We start from the raw sequence: 16,659 nt of genomic DNA on the forward strand, positions 1-16,659 counted from the left end.
AGGTCTGAATCCAGATCATATCGCAGAACATGTAGGTCTGAATCCGGATCATATCGCAGAACATGCCTCTCATTTTATCATATACTGTAGGTCTGAATCTGGATCAAATTGCAGGACATGACTGGTTTATCCCTGCTACACAACAAATATTAGGCTACCATTTATCAAATCACTCATTCAATAGCCAAGCACGCTCGAACGTAAATAGACTGGTAGCCTATTTAAAATATTTTCACAGTATGAGTATGCTGCAGTATTGCTGTGCAATAGGAGCACCACATCATAGCCTGTATACCAAGGCAGGAGATGGAATCACAGTCATCTATTGATCGATGGGTTCTGCACTTCTAGACTTGATCATATGAAATATCCTCATGAAATATCCTCAGTCACTGAGGCAGAGAAAAAGGGGGAACGTAGAACGTTTACGTTCTGTCAGACAGTGTTATTGTTAGACATCAGGGACCCTATGGGAAGGAGAAGGGCCACGGTCGGGTACAAAGTCAACAGGAGAGCCGTGAGTTAGGGAGGAGTGAGGACGTCGGGTGCGAGGTCAGAGGTTAGATGAAGTGAGGGAGAACATATGCCACTAAAGTTCTGTCTGGCAACAGAGATGTATTGTCTGTTCAGATGTGTAAGGAGGAGAATTCACCTAAATTGGGGTACAGTGAGGAAATACTTATTTTCCACCATAATTTGCAAATAAATTCATAAAAAATCCTACAATGTGATTTTCTGGATTTTTTTCTTCTCATTTAGTCTGCCATCGTTGAAGTGTACATATGATGAAAATTACAGGCCTCTCTCATCTTTTTAAGCGGGAGAACTTGCACAATTGGTGGCTGACTAAATACTTTTTTGCCCCATTCTATGTCTAGTTTGGAGGTCTATATTCTTGCTCTGGTGGGAACATGTCTTCGTCTGTTCAGCTGTCAGACCCTTTAATAATCCTCTGTGAGTTTTTACTCGGTTCATTTAGAACCTAACATGATTAACCAATCACTGAACAACGACTTGTCTTCTGCTGTGGTATTGAGGATACTTTTCAATAGCTTGAAAGGACAATCAATCTCGCAGGAGGGACAATCAATCTCGCAGGATTGATAGTGTTTAGTGTTGTTATTAATATTCTGCAATGTTGAGTGTTATTACGCAATGTTGAGTGTTATTACGCAATGTTGAGTGTTATTACGCAATGTTGAGTGTTATTGTTGTACTGCAATGTTGAGTGTTATTACGCAATGTTGAGTGTTATTACGCAATGTTGAGTGTTATTGTTGTACTGCAATGTTGAGTGTTATTGTTGTACAGCAATGTTGAGTGAGCTAGCACACAAGCATTTCACCACACCTTTTATACCTGCTGTAAACTGTGGATGTATCATATACCGGCTGTAAACTGTGGATGTGATGTATCATATACCTGCTGTAAACTGTGGATGTATCATATACCTGCTGTAAACTGTGGATGTATCATATACCTGCTGTAAACTGTGGATGTATCATATACCTGCTGTAAACTGTGGATGTATCATATACCTGCTGTAAACTGTGGATGTATCATATACCTGCTGTAAACTGTGGATGTATCATATACCTGCTGTAAACTGTGGATGTATCATATACCTGCTGTAAACTGTGGATGTGATGTATCATATACCTGCTGTAAACTGTGGATGTGATGTATCATATACCTGCTGTAAACTGTGGATGTGTCATATACCTGCTGTAAACTGTGGATGTATCATATACCTGCTGTAAACTGTGGATGTATCATATACCTGCTGTAAACTGTGGATGTGATGTATCATATACCTGCTGTAAACTGTGGATGTATCATATACCTGCTGTAAACTGTGGATGTATCATATACCTGCTGTAAACTGTGGATGTGATGTGTCATATACCTGCTGTAAACTGTGGATGTGATGTGTCATATACCTTCTGTAAACTGTGGATGTGATGTGTCATATACCTGCTGTAAACTGTGGATGTGATGTATCATATACCTGCTGTAAACTGTGGATGTGATATATCATATACCTGCTGTAAACTGTGGATGTATCATATACCTGCTGTAAACTGTGGATGTGATGTATCATATACCTGCTGTAAACTGTGGATGTATCATATACCTGCTGTAAACTGTGGATGTGTCATATACCTGCTGTAAACTGTGGATGTGATATATCATATACCTGCTGTAAACTGTGGATGTATCATATACCTGCTGTAAACTGTGGATGTATCATATACCTGCTGTAAACTGTGGATGTATCATATACCTGCTGTAAACTGTGGATATATCATATACCTGCTGTAAACTGTGGATGTGATATATCATATACCTGCTGTAAACTGTGGATGTATCATATACCTGCTGTAAACTGTGGATGTGATATATCATATACCTGCTGTAAACTGTGGATGTGTCATATACCTGCTGTAAACTGTGGATGTGATGTATCATATACCTGCTGTAAACTGTGGATGTGATATATCATATACCTGCTGTAAACTGTGGATGTATCATATACCTGCTGTAAACTGTGGATGTGTCATATACCGGCTGTAAACTGTGGATGTGATGTATCATATACCTGCTGTAAACTGTGGATGTATCATATACCTGCTGTAAACTGTGGATGTATCATATACCTGCTGTAAACTGTGGATGTATCATATACCTGCTGTAAACTGTGGATGTATCATATACCTGCTGTAAACTGTGGATGTATCATATACCTGCTGTAAACTGTGGATGTATCATATACCTGCTGTAAACTGTGGATGTATCATATACCTGCTGTAAACTGTGGATGTATCATATACCTGCTGTAAACTGTGGATGTGATGTATCATATACCTGCTGTAAACTGTGGATGTGATGTATCATATACCTGCTGTAAACTGTGGATGTGTCATATACCTGCTGTAAACTGTGGATGTATCATATACCTGCTGTAAACTGTGGATGTATCATATACCTGCTGTAAACTGTGGATGTGATGTATCATATACCTGCTGTAAACTGTGGATGTATCATATACCTGCTGTAAACTGTGGATGTATCATATACCTGCTGTAAACTGTGGATGTATCATATACCTGCTGTAAACTGTGGATGTATCATATACCTGCTGTAAACTGTGGACGTATCATATACCTGCTGTAAACTGTGGATGTGATTTATCATATACCTGCTGTAAACTGTGGATGTATCATATACCTGCTGTAAACTGTGGATGTATCATATACCTGCTGTAAACTGTGGATGTATCATATACCTGCTGTAAACTGTGGATGTATCATATACCTGCTGTAAACTGTGGATGTATCATATACCTGCTGTAAACTGTGGATGTGATGTATCATATACCTGCTGTAAACTGTGGATGTGATGTATCATATACCTGCTGTAAACTGTGGATGTGTCATATACCTGCTGTAAACTGTGGATGTATCATATACCTGCTGTAAACTGTGGATGTATCATATACCTGCTGTAAACTGTGGATGTGATGTATCATATACCTGCTGTAAACTGTGGATGTATCATATACCTGCTGTAAACTGTGGATGTATCATATACCTGCTGTAAACTGTGGATGTGATGTGTCATATACCTGCTGTAAACTGTGGATGTGATGTGTCATATACCTTCTGTAAACTGTGGATGTGATGTGTCATATACCTGCTGTAAACTGTGGATGTGATGTATCATATACCTGCTGTAAACTGTGGATGTGATATATCATATACCTGCTGTAAACTGTGGATGTATCATATACCTGCTGTAAACTGTGGATGTGATGTATCATATACCTGCTGTAAACTGTGGATGTATCATATACCTGCTGTAAACTGTGGATGTGTCATATACCTGCTGTAAACTGTGGATGTGATATATCATATACCTGCTGTAAACTGTGGATGTATCATATACCTGCTGTAAACTGTGGATGTATCATATACCTGCTGTAAACTGTGGATGTATCATATACCTGCTGTAAACTGTGGATATATCATATACCTGCTGTAAACTGTGGATGTGATATATCATATACCTGCTGTAAACTGTGGATGTATCATATACCTGCTGTAAACTGTGGATGTGATATATCATATACCTGCTGTAAACTGTGGATGTGTCATATACCTGCTGTAAACTGTGGATGTGATGTATCATATACCTGCTGTAAACTGTGGATGTGATATATCATATACCTGCTGTAAACTGTGGATGTATCATATACCTGCTGTAAACTGTGGATGTGTCATATACCGGCTGTAAACTGTGGATGTGATGTATCATATACCTGCTGTAAACTGTGGATGTATCATATACCTGCTGTAAACTGTGGATGTATCATATACCTGCTGTAAACTGTGGATGTATCATATACCTGCTGTAAACTGTGGATGTATCATATACCTGCTGTAAACTGTGGATGTATCATATACCTGCTGTAAACTGTGGATGTATCATATACCTGCTGTAAACTGTGGATGTATCATATACCTGCTGTAAACTGTGGATGTATCATATACCTGCTGTAAACTGTGGATGTGATGTATCATATACCTGCTGTAAACTGTGGATGTGATGTATCATATACCTGCTGTAAACTGTGGATGTGTCATATACCTGCTGTAAACTGTGGATGTATCATATACCTGCTGTAAACTGTGGATGTATCATATACCTGCTGTAAACTGTGGATGTGATGTATCATATACCTGCTGTAAACTGTGGATGTATCATATACCTGCTGTAAACTGTGGATGTATCATATACCTGCTGTAAACTGTGGATGTATCATATACCTGCTGTAAACTGTGGATGTATCATATACCTGCTGTAAACTGTGGACGTATCATATACCTGCTGTAAACTGTGGATGTGATTTATCATATACCTGCTGTAAACTGTGGATGTATCATATACCTGCTGTAAACTGTGGATGTATCATATACCTGCTGTAAACTGTGGATGTATCATATACCTGCTGTAAACTGTGGATGTATCATATACCTGCTGTAAACTGTGGATGTGATGTATCATATACCTGCTGTAAACTGTGGATGTGATGTATCATATACCTGCTGTAAACTGTGGATGTGTCATATACCTGCTGTAAACTGTGGATGTATCATATACCTGCTGTAAACTGTGGATGTATCATATACCTGCTGTAAACTGTGGATGTGATGTATCATATACCTGCTGTAAACTGTGGATGTATCATATACCTGCTGTAAACTGTGGATGTATCATATACCTGCTGTAAACTGTGGATGTGATGTGTCATATACCTGCTGTAAACTGTGGATGTGATGTGTCATATACCTTCTGTAAACTGTGGATGTGATGTGTCATATACCTGCTGTAAACTGTGGATGTGATGTATCATATACCTGCTGTAAACTGTGGATGTGACATATCATATACCTGCTGTAAACTGTGGATGTATCATATACCTGCTGTAAACTGTGGATGTGATGTATCATATACCTGCTGTAAACTGTGGATGTATCATATACCTGCTGTAAACTGTGGATGTGTCATATACCTGCTGTAAACTGTGGATGTGATATATCATATACCTGCTGTAAACTGTGGATGTATCATATACCTGCTGTAAACTGTGGATGTATCATATACCTGCTGTAAACTGTGGATGTATCATATACCTGCTGTAAACTGTGGATATATCATATACCTGCTGTAAACTGTGGATGTGATATATCATATACCTGCTGTAAACTGTGGATGTATCATATACCTGCTGTAAACTGTGGATGTGATATATCATATACCTGCTGTAAACTGTGGATGTGTCATATACCTGCTGTAAACTGTGGATGTGATGTATCATATACCTGCTGTAAACTGTGGATGTGATATATCATATACCTGCTGTAAACTGTGGATGTATCATATACCTGCTGTAAACTGTGGATGTGTCATATACCTGCTGTAAACTGTGGATGTATCATATACCTGCTGTAAACTGTGGATGTGATGTATCATATACCTGCTGTAAACTGTGGATGTATCATATACCTGCTGTAAACTGTGGATGTGATGTGTCATATACCTGCTGTAAACTGTGGATGTGATGTATCATATACCTGCTGTAAACTGTGGATGTGATGTATCATATACCTGCTGTAAACTGTGGATGTGATGTATCATATACCTAATGTAAACTGTGGATGTATCATATACCTGCTGTAAACTGTGGATGTATCATATACCTGCTGTAAACTGTGGATGTATCATACACCTGCTGTAAACTGTGGATGTGATGTATCATATACCTGCTGTAAACTGTGGATGTATCATATACCTGCTGTAAACTGTGGATGTATCATATACCTGCTGTAAACTGTGGATGTATCATACACCTGCTGTAAACTGTGGATGTGATGTATCATATACCTGCTGTAAACTGTGGATGTGATGTATCATATACCTGCTGTAAACTGTGGATGTGATGTATCATATACCTGCTGTAAACTGTGGATGTATCATATACCGGCTGTAAACTGTGGATTTGATGTATCATATACCTGCTGTAAACTGTGGATGTGATGTATCATATACCTGCTGTAAACTGTGGATGTGATGTATCATATACCTGCTGTAAACTGTGGATGTATCATATACCTGCTGTAAACTGTGGATGTGTCATATACCTGCTGTAAACTGTGGATGTGATGTATCATATACCTGCTGTAAACTGTGGATGTATCATATACCTGCTGTAAACTGTGGATCTATCATATACCTGTTGTAAACTGTGGATGTATCATATACCTGCTGTAAACTGTGGATGTGATGTATCATATGCCTCCTGTAAACTGTGGATGTATCATATACCTGCTGTAAACTGTGGATGTGTCATATACCTGCTGTAAACTGTGGATGTGATGTATCATATACCTGCTGTAAACTGTGGATGTATCATACCCCTGCTGTAAACTGTGGATGTGATGTATCATATACCTGCTGTAAACTGTGGATGTATCATATACCTGCTGTAAACTGTGGATGTGTCATATAGCTGCTGTAAACTGTGGATGTGATGTATCATATACCTGCTGTAAACTGTGGATGTGATGTATCATATACCTGCTGTAAACTGTGGATGTATCATATACCTGCTGTAAACTGTGGATCTATCATATACCTGCTGGAAACTGTGGATGTGATGTATCATATACCTGCTGTAAACTGTGGATGTATCATATACCTGCTGTAAACTGTGGATGTGATGTATCATATACCTGCTGTAAACTGTGGATGTATCATATACCTGCTGTAAACTGTGGATGTATCATATACCTGCTGTAAACTGTGGATGTATCATATACCTGCTGTAAACTGTGGATGTATCATATACCTGCTGTAAACTGTGGATGTGAAGTATCATATACCTGCTGTAAACTGCGGATGTGATGTATCATATACCTGCTGTAAACTGTGGATGTGATGTATCATATACCTGCTGTAAACTGTGGATGTGATGTATCATATACCTGCTGTAAACTGTGGATGTATCATATACCTGCTGTAAACTGTGGATGTATCATATACCTGCTGTAAACTGTGGATGTGATGTATCATATACCTGCTGTAAACTGTGGATGTGATGTATCATATACCTGCTGTAAACTGTGGATGTGATGTATCATATACCTGCTGTAAACTGTGGATGTATAATATACCTGCTGTAAACTGTGGATGTATCATATACCTGCTGTAAACTGTGGATGTATCATATACCTGCTGTAAACTGTGGATGTATCATATACCTGCTGTAAACTGTGGATGTATCATATACCTGCTGTAAACTGTGGACGTATCATATACCTGCTGTAAACTGTGGATGTGATTTATCATATACCTGCTGTAAACTGTGGATGTATCATATACCTGCTGTAAACTGTGGATGTATCATATACCTGCTGTAAACTGTGGATGTATCATATACCTGCTGTAAACTGTGGATGTATCATATACCTGCTGTAAACTGTGGATGTATCATATACCTGCTGTAAACTTTGGATGTGATGTATTATATACCGGCTGTAAACTGTGGATGTATAATATACCTGCTGTAAACTGTGGATGTAGCATATACCTGCTGTAAACTGTGGATGTATCATATACCTGCTGTAAACTGTGGATGTGATGTATCATATACCTGCTGTAAACTGTGGATGTGTCATATACCTGCTGTAAACTGTGGATGTATCATATACCTGCTGTAAACTGTGGATGTATCATATACCTGCTGTAAACTGTGGATGTATTATATACCTGCTGTAAACTGTGGATGTGATGTGTCATATACCTGCTGTAAACTGTGGATGTATCATATACCTGCTGTAAACTGTGGATGTATCATATACCTGCTGTAAACTGTGGATGTATCATATACCTGCTGTAAACTGTGGATGTGATGTATCATATACCTGCTGTAAACTGTGGATGTATCATATACCTGCTGTAAACTGTGGATGTATCATATACCTGCTGTAAACTGTGGATATATCATATACCTGCTGTAAACTGTGGATGTGATATATCATATACCTGCTGTAAACTGTGGATGTATCATATACCTGCTGTAAACTGTGGATGTGATATATCATATACCTGCTGTAAACTGTGGATGTGTCATATACCTGCTGTAAACTGTGGATGTGATGTATCATATACCTGCTGTAAACTGTGGATGTGATATATCATATACCTGCTGTAAACTGTGGATGTATCATATACCTGCTGTAAACTGTGGATGTGTCATATACCGGCTGTAAACTGTGGATGTGATGTATCATATACCTGCTGTAAACTGTGGATGTATCATATACCTGCTGTAAACTGTGGATGTATCATATACCTGCTGTAAACTGTGGATGTATCATATACCTGCTGTAAACTGTGGATGTATCATATACCTGCTGTAAACTGTGGATGTATCATATACCTGCTGTAAACTGTGGATGTATCATATACCTGCTGTAAACTGTGGATGTATCATATACCTGCTGTAAACTGTGGATGTATCATATACCTGCTGTAAACTGTGGATGTGATGTATCATATACCTGCTGTAAACTGTGGATGTGATGTATCATATACCTGCTGTAAACTGTGGATGTGTCATATACCTGCTGTAAACTGTGGATGTATCATATACCTGCTGTAAACTGTGGATGTATCATATACCTGCTGTAAACTGTGGATGTGATGTATCATATACCTGCTGTAAACTGTGGATGTATCATATACCTGCTGTAAACTGTGGATGTATCATATACCTGCTGTAAACTGTGGATGTATCATATACCTGCTGTAAACTGTGGATGTATCATATACCTGCTGTAAACTGTGGACGTATCATATACCTGCTGTAAACTGTGGATGTGATTTATCATATACCTGCTGTAAACTGTGGATGTATCATATACCTGCTGTAAACTGTGGATGTATCATATACCTGCTGTAAACTGTGGATGTATCATATACCTGCTGTAAACTGTGGATGTATCATATACCTGCTGTAAACTGTGGATGTGATGTATCATATACCTGCTGTAAACTGTGGATGTGATGTATCATATACCTGCTGTAAACTGTGGATGTGTCATATACCTGCTGTAAACTGTGGATGTATCATATACCTGCTGTAAACTGTGGATGTATCATATACCTGCTGTAAACTGTGGATGTGATGTATCATATACCTGCTGTAAACTGTGGATGTATCATATACCTGCTGTAAACTGTGGATGTATCATATACCTGCTGTAAACTGTGGATGTGATGTGTCATATACCTGCTGTAAACTGTGGATGTGATGTGTCATATACCTTCTGTAAACTGTGGATGTGATGTGTCATATACCTGCTGTAAACTGTGGATGTGATGTATCATATACCTGCTGTAAACTGTGGATGTGACATATCATATACCTGCTGTAAACTGTGGATGTATCATATACCTGCTGTAAACTGTGGATGTGATGTATCATATACCTGCTGTAAACTGTGGATGTATCATATACCTGCTGTAAACTGTGGATGTGTCATATACCTGCTGTAAACTGTGGATGTGATATATCATATACCTGCTGTAAACTGTGGATGTATCATATACCTGCTGTAAACTGTGGATGTATCATATACCTGCTGTAAACTGTGGATGTATCATATACCTGCTGTAAACTGTGGATATATCATATACCTGCTGTAAACTGTGGATGTGATATATCATATACCTGCTGTAAACTGTGGATGTATCATATACCTGCTGTAAACTGTGGATGTGATATATCATATACCTGCTGTAAACTGTGGATGTGTCATATACCTGCTGTAAACTGTGGATGTGATGTATCATATACCTGCTGTAAACTGTGGATGTGATATATCATATACCTGCTGTAAACTGTGGATGTATCATATACCTGCTGTAAACTGTGGATGTGTCATATACCTGCTGTAAACTGTGGATGTATCATATACCTGCTGTAAACTGTGGATGTGATGTATCATATACCTGCTGTAAACTGTGGATGTATCATATACCTGCTGTAAACTGTGGATGTGATGTGTCATATACCTGCTGTAAACTGTGGATGTGATGTATCATATACCTGCTGTAAACTGTGGATGTGATGTATCATATACCTGCTGTAAACTGTGGATGTGATGTATCATATACCTAATGTAAACTGTGGATGTATCATATACCTGCTGTAAACTGTGGATGTATCATATACCTGCTGTAAACTGTGGATGTATCATACACCTGCTGTAAACTGTGGATGTGATGTATCATATACCTGCTGTAAACTGTGGATGTATCATATACCTGCTGTAAACTGTGGATGTATCATATACCTGCTGTAAACTGTGGATGTATCATACACCTGCTGTAAACTGTGGATGTGATGTATCATATACCTGCTGTAAACTGTGGATGTGATGTATCATATACCTGCTGTAAACTGTGGATGTGATGTATCATATACCTGCTGTAAACTGTGGATGTATCATATACCGGCTGTAAACTGTGGATTTGATGTATCATATACCTGCTGTAAACTGTGGATGTGATGTATCATATACCTGCTGTAAACTGTGGATGTGATGTATCATATACCTGCTGTAAACTGTGGATGTATCATATACCTGCTGTAAACTGTGGATGTGTCATATACCTGCTGTAAACTGTGGATGTGATGTATCATATACCTGCTGTAAACTGTGGATGTATCATATACCTGCTGTAAACTGTGGATCTATCATATACCTGTTGTAAACTGTGGATGTATCATATACCTGCTGTAAACTGTGGATGTGATGTATCATATGCCTGCTGTAAACTGTGGATGTATCATATACCTGCTGTAAACTGTGGATGTGTCATATACCTGCTGTAAACTGTGGATGTGATGTATCATATACCTGCTGTAAACTGTAGATGTATCATACCCCTGCTGTAAACTGTGGATGTGATGTATCATATACCTGCTGTAAACTGTGGATGTATCATATACCTGCTGTAAACTGTGGATGTGTCATATAGCTGCTGTAAACTGTGGATGTGATGTATCATATACCTGCTGTAAACTGTGGATGTGATGTATCATATACCTGCTGTAAACTGTGGATGTATCATATACCTGCTGTAAACTGTGGATCTATCATATACCTGCTGGAAACTGTGGATGTGATGTATCATATACCTGCTGTAAACTGTGGATGTATCATATACCTGCTGTAAACTGTGGATGTGATGTACCATATACCTGCTGTAAACTGTGGATGTATCATATACCTGCTGTAAACTGTGGATGTATCATATACCTGCTGTAAACTGTGGATGTATCATATACCTGCTGTAAACTGTGGATGTATCATATACCTGCTGTAAACTGTGGATGTGAAGTATCATATACCTGCTGTAAACTGCGGATGTGATGTATCATATACCTGCTGTAAACTGTGGATGTGATGTATCATATACCTGCTGTAAACTGTGGATGTGATGTATCATATACCTGCTGTAAACTGTGGATGTATCATATACCTGCTGTAAACTGTGGATGTATCATATACCTGCTGTAAACTGTGGATGTGATGTATCATATACCTGCTGTAAACTGTGGATGTGATGTATCATATACCTGCTGTAAACTGTGGATGTGATGTATCATATACCTGCTGTAAACTGTGGATGTATAATATACCTGCTGTAAACTGTGGATGTATCATATACCTGCTGTAAACTGTGGATGTATCATATACCTGCTGTAAACTGTGGATGTATCATATACCTGCTGTAAACTGTGGATGTATCATATACCTGCTGTAAACTGTGGACGTATCATATACCTGCTGTAAACTGTGGATGTGATTTATCATATACCTGCTGTAAACTGTGGATGTATCATATACCTGCTGTAAACTGTGGATGTATCATATACCTGCTGTAAACTGTGGATGTATCATATACCTGCTGTAAACTGTGGATGTATCATATACCTGCTGTAAACTGTGGATGTATCATATACCTGCTGTAAACTTTGGATGTGATGTATTATATACCGGCTGTAAACTGTGGATGTATAATATACCTGCTGTAAACTGTGGATGTAGCATATACCTGCTGTAAACTGTGGATGTATCATATACCTGCTGTAAACTGTGGATGTGATGTATCATATACCTGCTGTAAACTGTGGATGTGTCATATACCTGCTGTAAACTGTGGATGTATCATATACCTGCTGTAAACTGTGGATGTATCATATACCTGCTGTAAACTGTGGATGTATTATATACCTGCTGTAAACTGTGGATGTGATGTGTCATATACCTGCTGTAAACTGTGGATGTATCATATACCTGCTGTAAACTGTGGATGTATCATATACCTGCTGTAAACTGTGGATGTATCATATACCTGCTGTAAACTGTGGATGTGATGTATCATATACCTGCTGTAAACTGTGGATGTGATGTATCATATACTTGCTGTAAACTGTGGATGTATCATATACCTGCTGTAAACTGTGGATGTGATGTATCATATACCTGCTGTAAACTGTGGATGTATCATATACCTGCTGTAAACTGTGGATGTGATGTATCATATACCTGCTGTAAACTGTGGATGTATCATATACCTGCTGTAAACTGTGGATGTATCATATACCTGCTGTAAACTGTGGATGTATCATATACCTGCTGTAAACTGTGGATATATCATATACCTGCTGTAAACTGTGGATGTGATGTATCATATACCTGCTGTAAACTGTGGATGTATCATATACCTGCTGTAAACTGTGGATGTATCATATACCTGCTGTAAACTGTGGATGTATCATATACCTGCTGTAAACTGTGGATGTGATGTATCATATACCTGCTGTAAACTGTGGATGTATCATATACCTGCTGTAAACTGTGGATGTGATGTATCATATACCTGCTGTAAACTGTGGATGTGTCATATACCTGCTGTAAACTGTGGATGTGATGTATCATGTACCTGCTGTAAACTGTGGATGTATCATATACCTGCTGTAAACTGTGGATGTATCATATACCTGCTGTAAACTGTGGATGTATCATATACCTGCTGTAAACTGTGGATGTGATGTATCATATACCTGCTGTAAACTGTGGATGTATCATATACCTGCTGTAAACTGTGGATGTATCATATACCTGCTGTAAACTGTGGATGTATCATATACCTGCTGTAAACTGTGGATGTATCATATACCTGCTGTAAACTGTGGATGTGATGTATCATATACCTGCTGTAAACTGTGGATGTGTCATATACCTGCTGTAAACTGTGGATGTGATGTATCATATACCTGCTGTAAACTGTGGATGTGTCATATACCTGCTGTAAACTGTGGATGTGATGTATCATGTACCTGCTGTAAACTGTGGATGTGTCATATACCTGCTGTAAACTGTGGATGTGATGTATCATATACCTGCTGTAAACTGTGGATGTGATGTATCATATACCTGCTGTAAACTGTGGATGTGATGTATCATATACCTGCTGTAAACTGTGGATGTATCATATACCTGCTGTAAACTGTGGATGTATCATATACCTGCTGTAAACTGTGGATGTGACAAATACAATTTAATTTGATTTGTGTGTTTAGGCCTCCTAGTATTAAATCAGAAAGTCTTCATGTAGGCTGTTTAATTTAACAAAATATTGTTAAATAAAACAAATGTTGTTAAATAAAACAAATGTTGTTAAATAAAACAAATATTTTTTAAATAAAACACTTCAATGTTCCTTTTATACTTGTTGCTAAGATGATTAATTTGCAGCTCAGCTTCTGCCCCCTCACTCCACCTTTAAGACCCCATATGGGGAATACCCAGCTAGCACATAACGTTCTAACAACCATATGTTTCTTCGAGTTTGCGAGAGCATGGTTGTCCTATGGTTATTTTGCATAGAACCTACCCACAACATTCTGGGAATGGTGCAAGCTACCCAGCTAGCACATAACGTTCTGACAACCATATGTTTCTTCGAGTTTGCGAGAGCATGGTTGTCCTATGGTTATTTTGCATAGAACCTATCCACAACATTCTGGGAATGGTGCAAGCTACCCAGCTAGCACATAACGTTCTGACAACCATTTGTTTCTTAGGTGGGAATTTCAGTACTTCGGCATAATGTTTTCTACAGGTTTCCTTGTAGTTCTATGTAAAGTCATGTTCTCAGAACAATTAAGAAAACGTTCTATAAAAAAACCACAAGAACGTTCTAAGAATGTTAAAAGATATACATTCCGTTCTCAGCATCAACAAAACTCTCTCTATCCCCCATCTTGCTGAGTGTGTTCAGGTGTGTTGGCCACACCTGATCTTAATGTGTAATTGTTGCTTTTCAAATGAGGTCTGTTTGAATAGACAAAAATGAACAGCCTTCTTTGCTAGCTCCATCCCGGTGACGCAGTGGGCTAATTCCATGGCTGGAGAACTGAAGCTCATACCGTCATGTCCATATCTCACTGATGCAGCGCCACAATAAAAATATACATGTGTTTGCATGATAAATGACCGAAGCAAATTTTGATAGGGCGTCATTTGGAACGCACGAGGTGTATGCTCAAACAAGCTTGTTAGCAAGCGCCTTCCCGAAGTAAACCTAATGCTCTTAAGTGAGATTACCATCGGCAAATAGCCTTATCCAAGACTCACGGTAATTACAGTTGACATGCAGCCTCACGATCATTTTGTGCCAGGTGCAATGGGACAGGACAGGGATCTAGCTTATTCACTAGGAAGCAGGCGGTCGAAATGGGAAGGGACTAACCTGAACGTGTCCAATGAGAAATTATCGGGAACAGTTGGAAAAGGTTTTGCTACGGTTTGCAGTAATGAATAAACCCCCAGGCCACTCAAGCAAGAGAGAGAGAGAGACAAGCGGTGCGTTTGATAACGAGATTGATTCAGTGGGCTAGACAAGAATGGTTAACAGGCAGCTGTGGTGAATATCAAAAACATGAAGCCAAAATAATGTGTATTATGTGACAAGAGAACGCAAAATAAAAAATAACACGACGCGGTTTTGAATAAGCAGTTCCGAATTTAGAAATCAGTTTCCCTGAGTGTTGGTAGCCTATAGGCTATTTTAGGTTTAAGGCTACGTAGTTTATGCATTATAAACAGATGTTATTGTCAAAATAATAGTAGCCTATAGCCTACAGATACGATTAGAGTGCCTTGAGTGCAGTAACAGTAGCCCACAAGTGAACGCATAAATCCAGCGCACTTATTTCCCAATGTGGATGGCAAATAAATCTCTGCACTTCAGTAAATAGGTCGTCTCAGGTCTAATGGAGAGAAAAATGCTGGGGTAAATGTTAACAGTAGCCTATAATGGCATAGGCTAGATATCCCGACGACTCACAATCCCGTCACCGTTAGCTCACCTCCATTGCTGCTTCGGTGGGCTACACCGTAGAATCAACAGGTCCCCCTAAAGAAGTCCGCGGTCGCCAGGGGGGGAAAAAAAAATCAACATTTTGTCCGTTTTAGAGCTACATGTATGAATATAACATTAATACCGTAAACCTACATGAATTGTATGTTTTAAACCTACGTAAAATACCACAAAATCTATCAAAACAGACGGAGATCAACTGTTTTATCAAGCGTGTGCCGATCCGTTTCACACTGTGAGGGACGCATGCGCACCTCACCGGTGATCTTCTGACGTCCTGAAAGCGGACCAGACGCGCACCTGCGACCTTCTCGTCCGTCCTCATAGACTCAATGAAAATACACACTAGTTTTCTTCAGGTAATAAAATTAAGTTTCATCTCAAATTCACTCCAGTAGTTATTTCATGGTGATTGTGATACTATAGTCATTTTGAAGGTTTAAAGCTATAGGCCTATCTTTGGACAAGAGAATGCCATTTTCTGACTAAACTCCGACTAAATAAACGAGTCAACAATGCAGATTGGTCCTACACAATATTAATGTAATTCTATGATAACCCCAACACATAACGTGGCACAGCATAGGCTCAACAAAAAATATATAAACGCAACATGGAACAATTTAAGATTTTTACTGA

The 16,659-nt window shown here is 38.7% G+C and overlaps 1 protein-coding gene across 1 annotated transcript in view; it reads right to left on the bottom strand.

Moving 5' to 3' along the window:
* Window positions 1-16,240, bottom strand: part of LOC110517917 (multiple PDZ domain protein) — a 124,521-nt gene extending 108,281 nt beyond the window's left edge. Inside the window, exon 1 of the mRNA XM_036972588.1 lies at window positions 16,010-16,240. The gene's annotated coding sequence lies outside the window, so the exon portion shown is untranslated. The remainder of the gene's footprint in view (window positions 1-16,009) is intronic.
* Between the last annotated feature and the right edge of the window lie 419 nt (window positions 16,241-16,659).

Source organism: Oncorhynchus mykiss, unplaced genomic scaffold, assembly GCF_013265735.2.
Source record: "Oncorhynchus mykiss isolate Arlee unplaced genomic scaffold, USDA_OmykA_1.1 un_scaffold_182, whole genome shotgun sequence".
Classification (NCBI taxonomy): Eukaryota; Metazoa; Chordata; class Actinopteri; order Salmoniformes; family Salmonidae; genus Oncorhynchus; species Oncorhynchus mykiss.